Source organism: Dipodomys ordii, unplaced genomic scaffold (assembly GCF_000151885.1).
Source record: "Dipodomys ordii isolate 6190 unplaced genomic scaffold, Dord_2.0 Scaffold21, whole genome shotgun sequence".
Taxonomy (NCBI): Eukaryota; Metazoa; Chordata; class Mammalia; order Rodentia; family Heteromyidae; genus Dipodomys; species Dipodomys ordii.
Genome location: NW_012267237.1, coordinates 16,536,874 through 16,550,806, shown reverse-complemented (window position 1 = coordinate 16,550,806; position 13,933 = coordinate 16,536,874).

The window sequence follows — 13,933 nt, the reverse complement described above, 5'->3', positions numbered from 1 at the left end:
TTGAATATCACACCTGACAGTGAAACTTGAGCGCGACTACCTTGCTCTTTATTTTCTGAATAACGGAGAATGATTTCAAGTTTTCATCTTAGTTTTTCTTATTCTCCAACAGGAAATAAGATGGCAAAATGTAGTTATAAAATACACCGTGAAGCATTTGGTAGTGTTCTTTAACCTTTTTAGTATTCTGAATTTCAACAGATGGTCATTCTCGTTCTTCTCAACAGGGGTTTGAGTTTTTAAATAGGAGAGAAATGTCCATCCAATCAAATGCAGAGCTAAGAAAAGGTCAAATTAGTCTACTACATGGCAGTTATTCTCAGAATGTATTAAACATTAACAGTCTGACAGCTTATTCTTTTGACACAATGTAAGACAACTTTCCACATGAGAAAGCTTTTAACAAAAAAGAAAAATTCAAGTCATTTTTTTCTTTACAACTTTTACTAACATACAAATCATGAAATAGAAACTCAAATATTATATGATTTTCTTCAAAGCAAATTTCAGGAATTGAAGTCTTTTACCAACATTTTGTTAATCAATGTGTCTGTGTGTATTGGTGTGTGCAATTTGAATAGTGATGACATTCATAAAAATGTCTTAATCAACATCAATGATAAAAAATAAAACTTTTTTATTTTTGTATTGTGAAAATACTGTAGAGAGGGTTACAATTACATGGGCAAGGTAATGCATGCATTTCTTATTAAGTATTGTTGCCTCCTTCTTTGTTTCCCCTTCCCATCCCTTCCCATCCCCTCTCCCTCCTCCTGCACCAAAGTTGTAAAGTTCATTTTCGACATAACATCTTGTATTTGAACTCAAGGACTCTAGCTGGCCAAGCAGGAGCTCTATTGTTGTTACTTAACAAAAAGAAAGTGAAATAAACATTTAAATTGATTGTTACAGTGGCAGAATAGTAAGTATTCCAATGGAAAGCTAGGATTTTTGTATGGTATTATCAACATGGGAGAAATATTTTCTTGCGAACAAAAAAGTCAAAAACTGAGGTTAATTTCTTAGGCCATAAATTTATACTTATTTATACATATATTTATACAATTATGCATACAGTTATGCATTATCATGCACACATAGTCACATTTTATTCCCACATATATTTTGCTGTCATAATTTGGTAAAAATTATATATGACCAAATATTGACCATTAAAAATTACAGGGCCACGGGCTAGGAAGGTGGCTCAGTGGTAAAGTGCTTGCCTTGCATGCCTGAGGCCCTGGGTTCGATTCCTCAGCACCACATAAACAAAAATAAAAAAAGCCAGAAGTGGCGCTGTGGCTCAAGTGGTAGAGCACTAGCCTTGAGCTGAAGAGCTGAGGGACAACACCCAGGCCCAGAGTTCAGGCCCTACGACTGGACCCCCCTCAAAAAAAATTACAGGGCCATAATTTGGTTGGGGACAAAACATTCCATTTGGAAATTCTGAGTTAATTGAAGTAATTTAATTGTCTATAAGATGAATGGATGCATGGTCAACCACTGGAGCAGCAATATTACTGCAAGCATAACATGTAGGTGTACTGTTGCTCAGCTACTGGAACCCATTATATGAACTCTTTTGTAATTGTTGATGTGAAAACAGCAATTTGGGAGATGACTTCAAGTGTCATTTTAAGGTCTGTCCCTGAGTCCATAACAATATCCAAGAAATGCCTTCCAATATTCAGGCAAGAAATGTTTTTAAAACTAAAATAGGAAATTTCTGAAACCTAAAAGAGATTTTTGGCAAATTCATGTTGAAATAGGAATACAGTAAAACTTTAAGGCAGACTATTTAACACAATGTGCTTTAGATTTTATTCATGTATTGAAATATTTTAAAATTAGAAATGGAATGTATATATGTTGCATTGTTTCAGAAATACTTATATGTCCTTTGTTATTCTAACAAGATTTAAAAACAAGTATGGGCATAGCTTAATCAGTATTTCACCAGTAATGGGGATGGATACTGGCACACTTTTTTGAATAATGTACCTTAAAACAGCCACATTCAATTTGATGGAAGAAAATGAATTTTTCAGTATTTAATACTTCAAAAGAAAAACAGTCCTGAAGTTCGTTAGGTGATGCAGGACTCTAAACTCAGTACTTAGAAGTTGAACTTAAAGCATCTTGAGATCAAGGCTAGTATGGACTCCATGGCAAATTCAAAGCCAGTTAGAATACATAGATTGTCTCAAGAGGGATGAGCTTATTGCAGAGTATTTCTTTGCATCCATCCTTTGCTGAGATTGATCCTGAGACCCTCGAATTAACCGAAAAAAAAAAAAAGAAAACTAAGGAAAACAATCACCATCACAAACAGCAGCAACAATACAAACTATACTTTGTAATGTTTAAAATTTCAATCTTAATATCTAAAACAGTAGTGCAATACAGCCTATATCTAATACATAGTTAATATGGGTTAAAATAATTTAAACTCTGAAGGAGGATTCAAAATATCTAACTATAAAATAATCTGAGGAGCAATTCTTTAACTCAATGTTGGGCAGAAGTAACATCAAGCAACATCTTCCCTGTGATTGGATGTGGCAAAAATTATATACTGTATGGTTACAAGGAAAAAAATGTTTTATTACATTTTATTACTGTCTCTAATTTTCATTATGTGTGGTTCTTAAGCCAGTTACTGACAGCATCAAAAGTTTTTGGCATGCTATCCAGGATTCCAAGACTAATATCAAAAGTTCTGTGATAATTTCTTTAATAAATAGCTAATTGAATGTGCTAGTTAGATTTCTGTCCCTAAATATATATACTTAAGGAAATGGATAAAGAAAAAAGTTTCATTTAGTACACAGATTCAGTCCATGATTGGCTGACACATTGCTTTAGGCCTTTAGCAGTGCATCATGCCTGGAATGGATGACAGGATGAAAACGCTCATTTTATGGCTCAAGAGTCAAGAGAGAAATGAATAGAAATGACAGTTAATGATGTGAACATTTTCCAAAGGCACTTCATTTCTTAAAGCTTCTTATCATCTCCAAATATCACCTTTCTGTGGAAGAAGCCCTTAACATTTGGAACTTTCAGATCATATATACATATACATATATATGTGTGTGTGTCTATCTATGCATAAATACATATACATATATATATACATATATATATTCTAAGCAAAGAGTGGGCTGAACAACTTTGCCTGCATTCTTATAGTTAACATTTGGTTTGCACTTTAGTATACTAATAGCAATAATGTAACTTTTTAAAATATTTTATTATCTTTAGTTAGAAAAAGGAGTTTCCATCCAACAAGGCAGTTTATGATTGTTTTGATTCCTGAGTCTTGTTAACCCTTCAACATTCTTACCCATCCCTCCCAATATATCACTTAATTAATTTTCATAATTTTGTTATATATGTATTGAATATTTTTTGCTATTCAACAAAACTGTTTATGAATACAATGCACCTTGATCTGTGTCACACCCCTTTGACCCATCTATATAATGTAACTTTTAAATAATCTAAATTCAAGGTAAAACATATGTTGAAATATTCAGTTAAAGAAACAATAAAGCAGCTATGCACATATAATTCACCATAAAGAAAGAGAAAGATAAATAATGCAAAAATAACAAAGTTAAAAGATTTTATATCCATACTTGGCATAAGTTCACCCTTCACATGGCAGATATGTATTATGTGGACACATGATCTTTAGTATAAAGGAAAATATATAAATTTACTATAATATTATCTTTCACCATTTTTGCATGCATTCCTTCCAAAGAATGTAGCTTTATTTTAATGTTTCTCATGGTCATACTGAATAATAAAGACTCCATCTATTTAAGTTTCCAAGGGCAGATTTTTTTTTACCTATTACAACTGCATGTTACTGAGAATCTTAACAAATAGTCCTGTAGATTACATAAAGAATGCAATCACTTTATATTATGTACATTTTTAGAATCACTTATTCATGCTTAATTATTGCACAATGTTTTGCTATTATTGTTCTTTTACAATGAATGTGATTGCCAATGTTATATTAATGTTCTTTGATATTAAAATGACTTAACACCTATCTTCTTAATGTACTGAAGTAATTGTACATGACATTATTTATATATATATATGTTATTATATACATTATTTTCTAGAACAGTTGCCACTTAGTCTTCTCCTGAATCTTATTTCATTAGAATATTTATGTTCTTTATTTTTGTGATGATGATAACCAGTGGCTCATCTCTTCTAAAGAGAATAACCTTGATTATATATAATTCATAAAGATTGATTGAATTTGTAATGGGAAATATGACATTTCCTTTATTGTGATTTACTTTTTCCATGTGTGAATTATTTTCTACATTCTAAAGTTTTATTGCCAATTTTCTCTGGCTTTTTTGTTTTTACAGGTTCTCATTTATCCCTCTTTTCTTTTGAGTTCTGTGCATTTTCCTCCTATTACTTCTCCTTTAGCAATTTGGAAATTTTCCATTTTAATTTTTATTTAAATTGGTATTCAAATTTAAAAGTATATTTAACTTAATATTACATTGTAATTTATAAATTAGTCATATACACAAATGCAAATATACATATATCCAAAGTAAATTGGTAGTAAAAGGGATCTTGAATCAATTATGATTATTCTTCCATTTTTCTGTAATAAGAAATTCTCATTTATTATGTATGTGGCCTAGCATTTGTGGTTCACACTTGTAATCCTAGATACTATCTAAGAATCATGATTTGAATCCAGCTCAGGAAGGAAAGTCCGTGATACTTTTCAATTCACCACCAATGGCTGGAAGTGCAGTTGTGGCTCAAGTCGCAGAGTGTTAGCCTTGAGCCAAAATGCACAGGGACAATACCTATAATCTGAATTCAAGCCCAGATCTAGCACATACACACAAACACACACACACACACACACACACACAAACACACACACACACACACACACACACACACACACAGCAAGTATGTTGATGGGTTTTTTCACTGGAAGAAAAATTTCATCAGGAAAGTCTAAAGTAATTTTAATAATGATAATGACAGTGTACTCTGTATATTATTGGTCATAAACTTTAAAACCTATTTTATCAATAAGATTAATTGTTAAAACTAAAATATTAAATTAGCTTCATATGGACATTTATCAGTAAAGAGATTAGAACATTTGGGATCTGAAATCAGATATACCTAAATAATTTTGATAGCTTTATGAAAGATATGATGAAAATGATTTAAAATTTCAGAAAATTTTGAATACGGTGAAGGCCAGGAACCATATGGATTCTATGCATAAACAACTTTTGGAATTGCTTTCTGTTTATATTTTTTCTCAGGTGATAAAAATATTATAATACTTAAACCAAATGTTTATGAATTCACCTCACCTTGACTCTCCTTCCCATCATTCTAAATAAACAACTAGACTACAGCTCAACGTCTTACATCTGTCATAAATTCTGTTTGGACTCATAATGTCCTTGGCAGTTTTCTACATTACTTGCTATAGTAAATAAATAAATACATAAATAAATAAATACATAAATAAATAAGACACATAACCAAACTCTCAAATCCCTGGCACAAAACATATTCATGCAAGGTCTGGTCTGAAAACAAGAATGCCTATAAGTTAGCCATAATCTTTTTGTTTTGTGGTGACTCAGTCTTTCAAGTAGATTTAAACTTTTCATACCAGTTTGTATTGATTGTCCACATTATTCATTTCCTACATGTGTAACTACTGCAATATTGCCAATAGAGTAAACTTTATTCAAAGGCAAACAATATAATCAATGCAAGTATTTGCTATGAGAAAGAATGTAGATCAGATAAAAGGCCCTGCACAGAAAATTTCAATTCCCTTTCAAAATATCTTTTTTTTCTTTTGTCTTTAATTTTTATTTATTTTTTATTGTGAAAATACTGTACAGAGGGGTTACAATTACATGGGCAAGATAATGAGTACATTTCTTATCAAACATTGTAGCTTCCTCCTTTGTTTCCCCTTCCCATCCCTTCCATCCCCCCCCACCCCCCCACCCAGTCCTCCCCACCTCCCCCCCACCAAAGTTGTAAAGTTCATTTTCGACATAATGACTTGTACTTCTCATTGTTGCAATGGGTAACCTGTATCCTTAAACGACTTGTTTTTCCTCTTCCCTTCCACAAATTATACTGACATCAAATACAGTGAAAGCAGGGGTTATATTGTGGGGGAGGAACATACAAAGCAACAAAGAAATAATCTTATAAATGTGTTAGAAACAATCGCATGAAAGAAAAAAAAACATTTTTGATCACATTTATTGTTAATAATGTCTAATCCTTAGGGAAAGCTTTACATCAAAATTCAATTGATTAAAAAAGTGGTTATGCTTTAGAAGCAAAAAGTTAGATGTTTTAAAATTTGCTATAAACCACATTTATAAATGTCTTTAATTTGTAACTCATAACGTGATTTTTTGTATTAATTAGAGGACTAATGTCTTGAATATACAAACAGATCAAGTATTGCACTCCAAAAGAATGAATGGTGTAATCAGTAATGATCTAATGATCATTAATGATCATTAAATCAAAATGATCTAATCAGATTATTTCAAAAGAACTACAAATGGCTAATATATGAAAATATGACTGACATCTTCAGCCATCAGTGAATTACAAATCTAACAACTGAAAATAGGGCTAGGAAAAATTTAGGCACACATAGGTATTGGGAAAGTTGGGATGGAGAGAGAATGGTTGAAGGGGTGATTTCGATTAAGATAAACTGTTACACACAATGTGAAATTTTAATTGCTTTCAACACTTAGTTGAAAATAACTAATGTGAAAAGTAAAATTGAATAATACAATAATGAAATAGAGTAAATTTATTTTTAAATCTAATAAAAAGTTAGCACAAAGACATGGCTCAGGTGGTAGATACATTTATGAGCAAGTAAGCTAAGCAAGTAGGAGGCACTACACTGAAACTACTGATATAAAACACAAACAAAATCTCCAACAGATTACTCTAGAATTCAAAGGAATGTCCCCTTACTTTTTCTCCTTAAATGAGTTTCCTTATTTTCTAATCTGTTACATCTCTTATTCTACATCCATTCCCTAAAAAAATTCAAAAAAATATTTTGGTAGTTTAAGTTAATTAATTAAACTATATGAGTCTTTATTAGTAACATTAATTATAAAACCTTATAATTGCTGTGCACCAAGTATCATGTCTGTAATCCTATCTACTTGGGAGGCTGAGATCTGAGGATTGTGGTTCAAAGCTAGCTCGGGCAGGAAAGTCCATGAGACTCTTAATCTCTAATTAGCCACGAGAAAACTGGAAGCAAGACTGTGGCTTAAATGGTAGAACACTAGCCTTGAGCTGAAGAGCTCAGGGAGAGCAGCCAAGCCCAGAGTTCAATCCCCATGACCAACAAACCCTTAAAATCAATGATAAGCAGTATACAATTATGTATATAGCCATTATATACATATAGGTGTCACAATTAAAATCATGAGAAATCATATCTTACTTATCTTAAATACCTTTTGACAGTTGAAACCATACTAATAAGGAATGTATAAATAACAAATTTAAAAATGGCCAGAGACAAGGTTGTAAAAGAAACATGCTTCACAGTGTAGTAATTAATGGTTTTGTTGTTTTTGTTGCCATTGTTGTTTGTTTTTTGTTGGTTGTGAGGTTTAATTCAGAACCTGGACACTGCCCTTGAGTCTCTTTATGTTCAAGGTTAGCACTAAACCACTTGAACCACAGAGCCACTTCCAGTTTTCTGGCAGTAAATTAATAATAAGAGTCGCATGGACTTTCCTGTCCAGGCTGGTTCCCAACCGCAATCCTCAGATCTCAGCCCTCTGAATAGCTAGGATTACAGGACCCTGCTGCAATTCATGTTTTTATCTGAATAATACTAATTTATATTAACTAGTTGAAATTACTCATGAATTTTGTGATGTATTTTTCTAGTAAGTCAACTTCATATCAAATTATGTGTGAAACGGCATTGATCAATAATAAAATATAGTGCATTGGTGAACTCCTATTACGAATTGTATGCATGTCTCACAGTTTCTTGGAGATTAGCCATGTATGCAAAACTTTCATTGAGTCCTTGATGAGTTCTCTTGTTCCTTGATATTTTTTCGTATTTTTTTCCTATTCTTTTGGCCTGTTCTCTAATGACTTTATTATTCTCATGAAAGTATATGTTTTTGGTAATAAAGGTACATTCCAATTTATTGTAAGATATTTTTTAATAACTCAAAATGGTAAATAGAAATAATGATGAAATTTCAACTTAAAATAAAAAGTGATTGAAGAAACTACTTTGTGGTCTTTCACTAATTGATTGCTTAAAAAGCTTAAAGCAATATATTGTAGATGTAACTTTCATTGTCCTTAGAATATCTTGTTTATTCATTCTGTCTCTGCTATTGTAAAGGCACATGCACATGCGTGAGTGCACATGCACACACACACACACACACACACATGCACTTTTTTTCTTATAGGTTGTGGGCCATGAACACAGTGCCTGGCTCCTGGCTCTGCTCTTTTTGCTCAAGACCAGTTCTCTACTACTGTGAGCCACAGCCCCACTTCCAGTTTGTGAATAGTTAATTGGATATAAGAGTCTTACAGTGACTTTTCTGCCCAAGCTACCTTGGAAAGACAATCCTCAGATCTCAGCCTCCTAAGCAGCTAGGATTATAGGTATGAGCCATGGCTGCTCAGCTACTTTTTTATTTTTTATTTGGCGAATAGACATTTTCATATTAAATATTAAATTCAAGAATTTATTTCAAAAATATTTTCTACTACAGGTTTGATATTTGAAACTTCTTGCCTAAACAATCTTTTTTAAAGGAATTTGGGTTTGATTTATAAATGCAATATTTTTTTTATTTTGCTCTAACTTTGCTACTATAAATATACAGAAAAGTTTAGTGTTCTGATTTTCTGGTTCATTTCTCTTTCCTCTAGGGTTTCTTTTCCGTGTTATTTATTTTGAACTTGCTCTTTGGTAAGATTGAAAAATCTTTGAAATTTACTTTCTTTACTACAGAAAATAAGGCTGATATTTGATCAATCATTGCAAAGTGTTAGAGGAATTTATATAAAAAAAATCCCACTTTATAATTTGAAACATCCTTCTCAGTATATATGTTTATGTTTATGTATGTGTTGGTTTTAATGATGATAAATAATGTTTATTCTCCTCTGCAGTATACTAAAATAGCTTCAGTTCTAAGGATGTGTGTAGTTATATGTAACTCTCACTATTTTATTATATATGCATATATATTATATATATAATATTAATTTTAGTATATATGCATAATATTAATTATATATGTATACATATATGCATATTATGTATTATATATGCCTATTATATATTAATTTCTCTTTACTGTTATTCATGCTTTAATACATTAAAGACAGCCATAAATGAAGAAATATGAATATATTGAAATATTTTTCTTTAAGAGTAAATATCTACATCATTTTTAAAGTTACTTTTCATATTTAAGATTCCAAGATTTTTTTTATTCAAGCAGACACAAGCATAGCATAAATAGCTCTGATGGCCTTTTTGCTAATATTATGCAGTTGGCTCAAATTCAATCCATGTTCGGGCATTTGGTTTCCCAAGAATGTTTTCATAATTCTGAAACAAATGATATACATATTGGATAAAATTTGTAAATGCCTTGAAAAGACTGCGGCAGAGAGAAATGACTCAGCTACCCAAGTGTGGTAACATGTGCCCCGAACCTCAGCAACGTTAGACTTGAAGACAGGAATATCTAGAGTTATACACCAACAGGGCAAAATTTCAATAACAAAAACATGAAAGAAAATATAATGGAGTTTGTTTAAAATGGTGTAAAAAGACTTATGCTAAATGTTCACAAAATAACGAAGCTTTCAAGTATGGATCTAGTTTACTCCAATGGAATTAAATTAAAAATTCAGAATTATACTCATAGAACTCTAGAAATGGCATTCTTTCTTTCTTTTTTTTCCTTTTTTTTTTTAATTGGTCTTGTGGCTTGATCTCTGGGTTTGGGAGCTTTCTCTCAACTCTTCAGCTCAAGACAAGCACTCTACTGCTTGAGCCACAGTGGCACTTCCGGTTTTCTGGAGATAAAAGTTTCACGGACTTTCCTGCCTGGGCTAGCTTTGAACCACAATCGTCAGATCACAGCCTCCTGAGTTGCTAGGATTACAGGTATGAGCCACCAATGCCCGACTGGCATTCTTTCTTATATTGACATGATTTCATTCACTTTCAACCACTTAGTTTAGTTAAGAGGTATTATGCGCTTTGTAGTGTTTCTAGAGTATTAGATTTTTATTTTTTTAATTATCTTCAAGTAGTTGTGCAATGGAGTTGTAATTTAACAAAGCAGTTTATGAACACAATACATCTTGATCAATGTAACCCCTTTCAACATTCCCATGTATACCACCCCTATCCACTCCTTTCCTCACTCTTGTTTTTTGTGGGGTAGACAAATGAAAAGGAGAAAAGCAGGAGAATGGAGTAAAGAAGCCAATGGATTAGTAAGAAATGTGTCAAAAACCTAGTTTGAGTTTAGTCTATTCAACAAGCGATGATTAGAAACCTGGAAGTCCACATGGACAAGAATCCAATGTGGTAGATACTTTTGTTTCATTTTTACAAATGTCTGTACAAAATGGACAAATGATTTTGATATAAAATATGAAACTGAAATTAATAGAGAAAAAAGAAAATCAAAAATGATCATAATCAAGAAAAAAACAAAATTAGGAAATGTTGGTGATGATGTAGTAAAGCACATTTATCACTGCTAGTGACAATGTAAATTAGTGAAACCACTATAGTGGGGAGGAACTTCAATACAATAAAAGTAGAACTACCCAGGTACATATCACAACAAATCATGGTAAACACATAAATTGTAAACACACTCATATTATGATACTCTTCATGATAGCCAACTTAAAGAATCAGTCTAAGTGTCAATTTATGGAAGAATGGATTATGTGTATGTCACAAACATACACACACACACACACACACACATCATAGGGCTTAATACATCCATGAAAAAGAACATAAAGATATTGTCTGTAAGAAATCAAACACTATTGGACAGTACTTTAGGTGGATTACCCAAATATAAGAATTACATGTATTTTCTCATGGTTAAAAAAAAAGGAGTGACAGAACATTAAAAGGATATGAAAGAAGAAAAGAAATGGGGGGTAAAATAGTAATAGATGGGCTGTCATATGACACATTTCATCGATCTAAACAATTGCATAGATCAACTAGATTTAACAGACATCTACCCAATATTTCACCCAGCAGCATCAGAATACATGTTCTTCTCAGCAGCACATGAAACATTTTCCAAAATAGACCACATTAGGTCACAAAGTAAACTTGTCCAAATTCAGAAACATTGAAATTATGCCCTGCATTCTCTCAGACCACAAGGGAAAAAATTAGAGCTCAACACCAAAAGCCACCAAAGAAAGTCCTGTAACACATGGAGGCTGAACAGCACACTGTTGAACCACCAGTGGGTCATGGAAGAGATTAGAAAGGAAATTCAAATGGTCATGATATTCAACAAACATGAACACACAAATCACCAGCTCATCTGGGACACAGCAAAGGCAGTACTCACAGGCAAGTTTATAGCTCTGAGTTCCTACATCAACAAAGGAGAGATCTAAAACCAACAATTTCATGAGACAAATGAACCTCCTTGAAAAAAGAGCAGCAAGCTAAACCCAATCCAGTAGATGGAAGCAAATAATTAAAATTAAATCAGAATTGAATGACTTAGACTCCAAAAAAAAAAACATAGAAAAAATCAACAAAACAAAGAGCTGGTTCTTCAAAAAAAAATAAACAAAATTGATAGAGCTTTACCAAATCTTATCAGAAAAAGAAGAGAACACAACCAAAGAAATAAACTCAGAGATGAGAATGGAAACATCGTCATAGAAACAACCAAGATTCAGAATATTATAAGGGAATATTTCTCAAACCTTTATGCTAATAAGTTTGAGAACTTGGCAGAAATGGACCTTTTTCTAGCAAATATTGACATGCCAAAACTAAACTGAGTTAAACCAACTTAACAGACCCATATCAAGCATCAAAATAGAAACAGAAATAAGAGACACCGTCCCCCATCTAAGAAAAGTCCTGGACCGAATGCATTTACAGAGGAATTCTAGAAGGCTTTCAAAGAAGACCTCACACCAATATTCCTCCAACACTTCAATGAAATTGAAAGGAAAGTTCACTACTGAATTCTTCCTATGAAGCCTTCATAAGCCTCATCCCAAAACCAATCAGGGACTCATCAAAGAAAGAGAAGTATAGACCCACTTCTTTGATGAACATCAATGCAAAACTTCTTAACAAAATATTGGTCAATCAACTTCAACAACTCATCAAAAAAAATCATACACTATGATCAAACAGGGATGCAAAGCTGGTTCAATATATGCAAATCAACTAATATAATTCATCACATCAACAAGAGCAAGGATAAGAACTACAAGATTACCTCAATAGATGCAGAAAAAGCATTTGACAAGATGAAACACCCCTTTATGATGAAGGCTCTGGAAAAAATTAAGAATCTATGAAACATTCCTCAATATATAAAGGCTGTATATGACAAACCTACAACCAGCACTATACTTAATGATGAAAAACTAAAACCATTTCCTCTAAACTTAGGAATGAGATAAGGATGTCTATTCTCTCCACTTCTCTTCAATTTAGTATTAGAATGCTAGCTACAGCAATAAGACAAGATGCAAACATAAAGGGATCCAAATACGGAAAGATGAAGTAAAACTCTCCCTGTTTGCAGATGACATGATCTTGTATTTAAAGAATCCCATGGACTCCACTCTCAAATTACTCCAGCTGATTTGAAACTTTGGCAGAGTAGCAGGGTATAAAATTAACCCTCGCTGGGCGCCAGTGGCTCATGCCTGTAATCCTAGCTACTCAGGAGGTTGAGATCCGAGGATCACGCTTCAAAGCCAGCCATGGCAAGAAAAGTCTGTGAGACTCTTATCTCCAATAAACCACTACAAACCCGGAAGTGGTGCTGTGGTTCAAGCGGTAGAGTGCTCTCGTTGAGCTGAAAAGCGGAGGGTCAATGCCCAAGCCCAGAATTCAAGGCCAGAATTCAGGTGGAAACAACTCCCATACTCCAGTACTGAAAGGATCAACATCATGAAAATGGGAATACTTCCAAAGGCTATCTACAAATTGAATGCAATACCTATCAATATTTCAACCTCCCTCTTCAGTGAAATAGAAGAAATCCAAAAATTCATATGGAACAATGAAAAACCTCTAATAGCAAAAACAATCCTAACAGAAAGAACAGAATAATACCAAATTTCAAACCCTACTACAAAGCCATAGTAATCAAAACAGCTTGGTACTGGCACAAGAACAGACATCAGGACCAATGGAATAGCACTGAAAACCCAGAAATGAATCCTCAGACCTATAGCCATCTAATCTTTGATAAGGGATCTAAAAAATTAGAATGGAAGAAATACAGCTTCTTCAGTAAATTGTGCTGGCAACATTGGTTATTCACATGTAGAAAATTCAAATTATATCCTTAGATACCACCCTGCACCAGAATCAAGTCCAAATGGATCAAAGACCGCAGAGTCAAAGCAAACACCCTGAAAGCTTTACAGGAAGGAATAGGAGAAACCTTAGGTCTCCTTGACACAGGCTGAAATTATCTTAATACAGACCTTGAAACTCAACAAAGAAAGGTTGGACAAATGGGATTGCATGAAGTTGCAGAGCTTCTGCATGGCAAAGGACATAGCTAGCAAGATCAATAGAAAGCCCACAGAT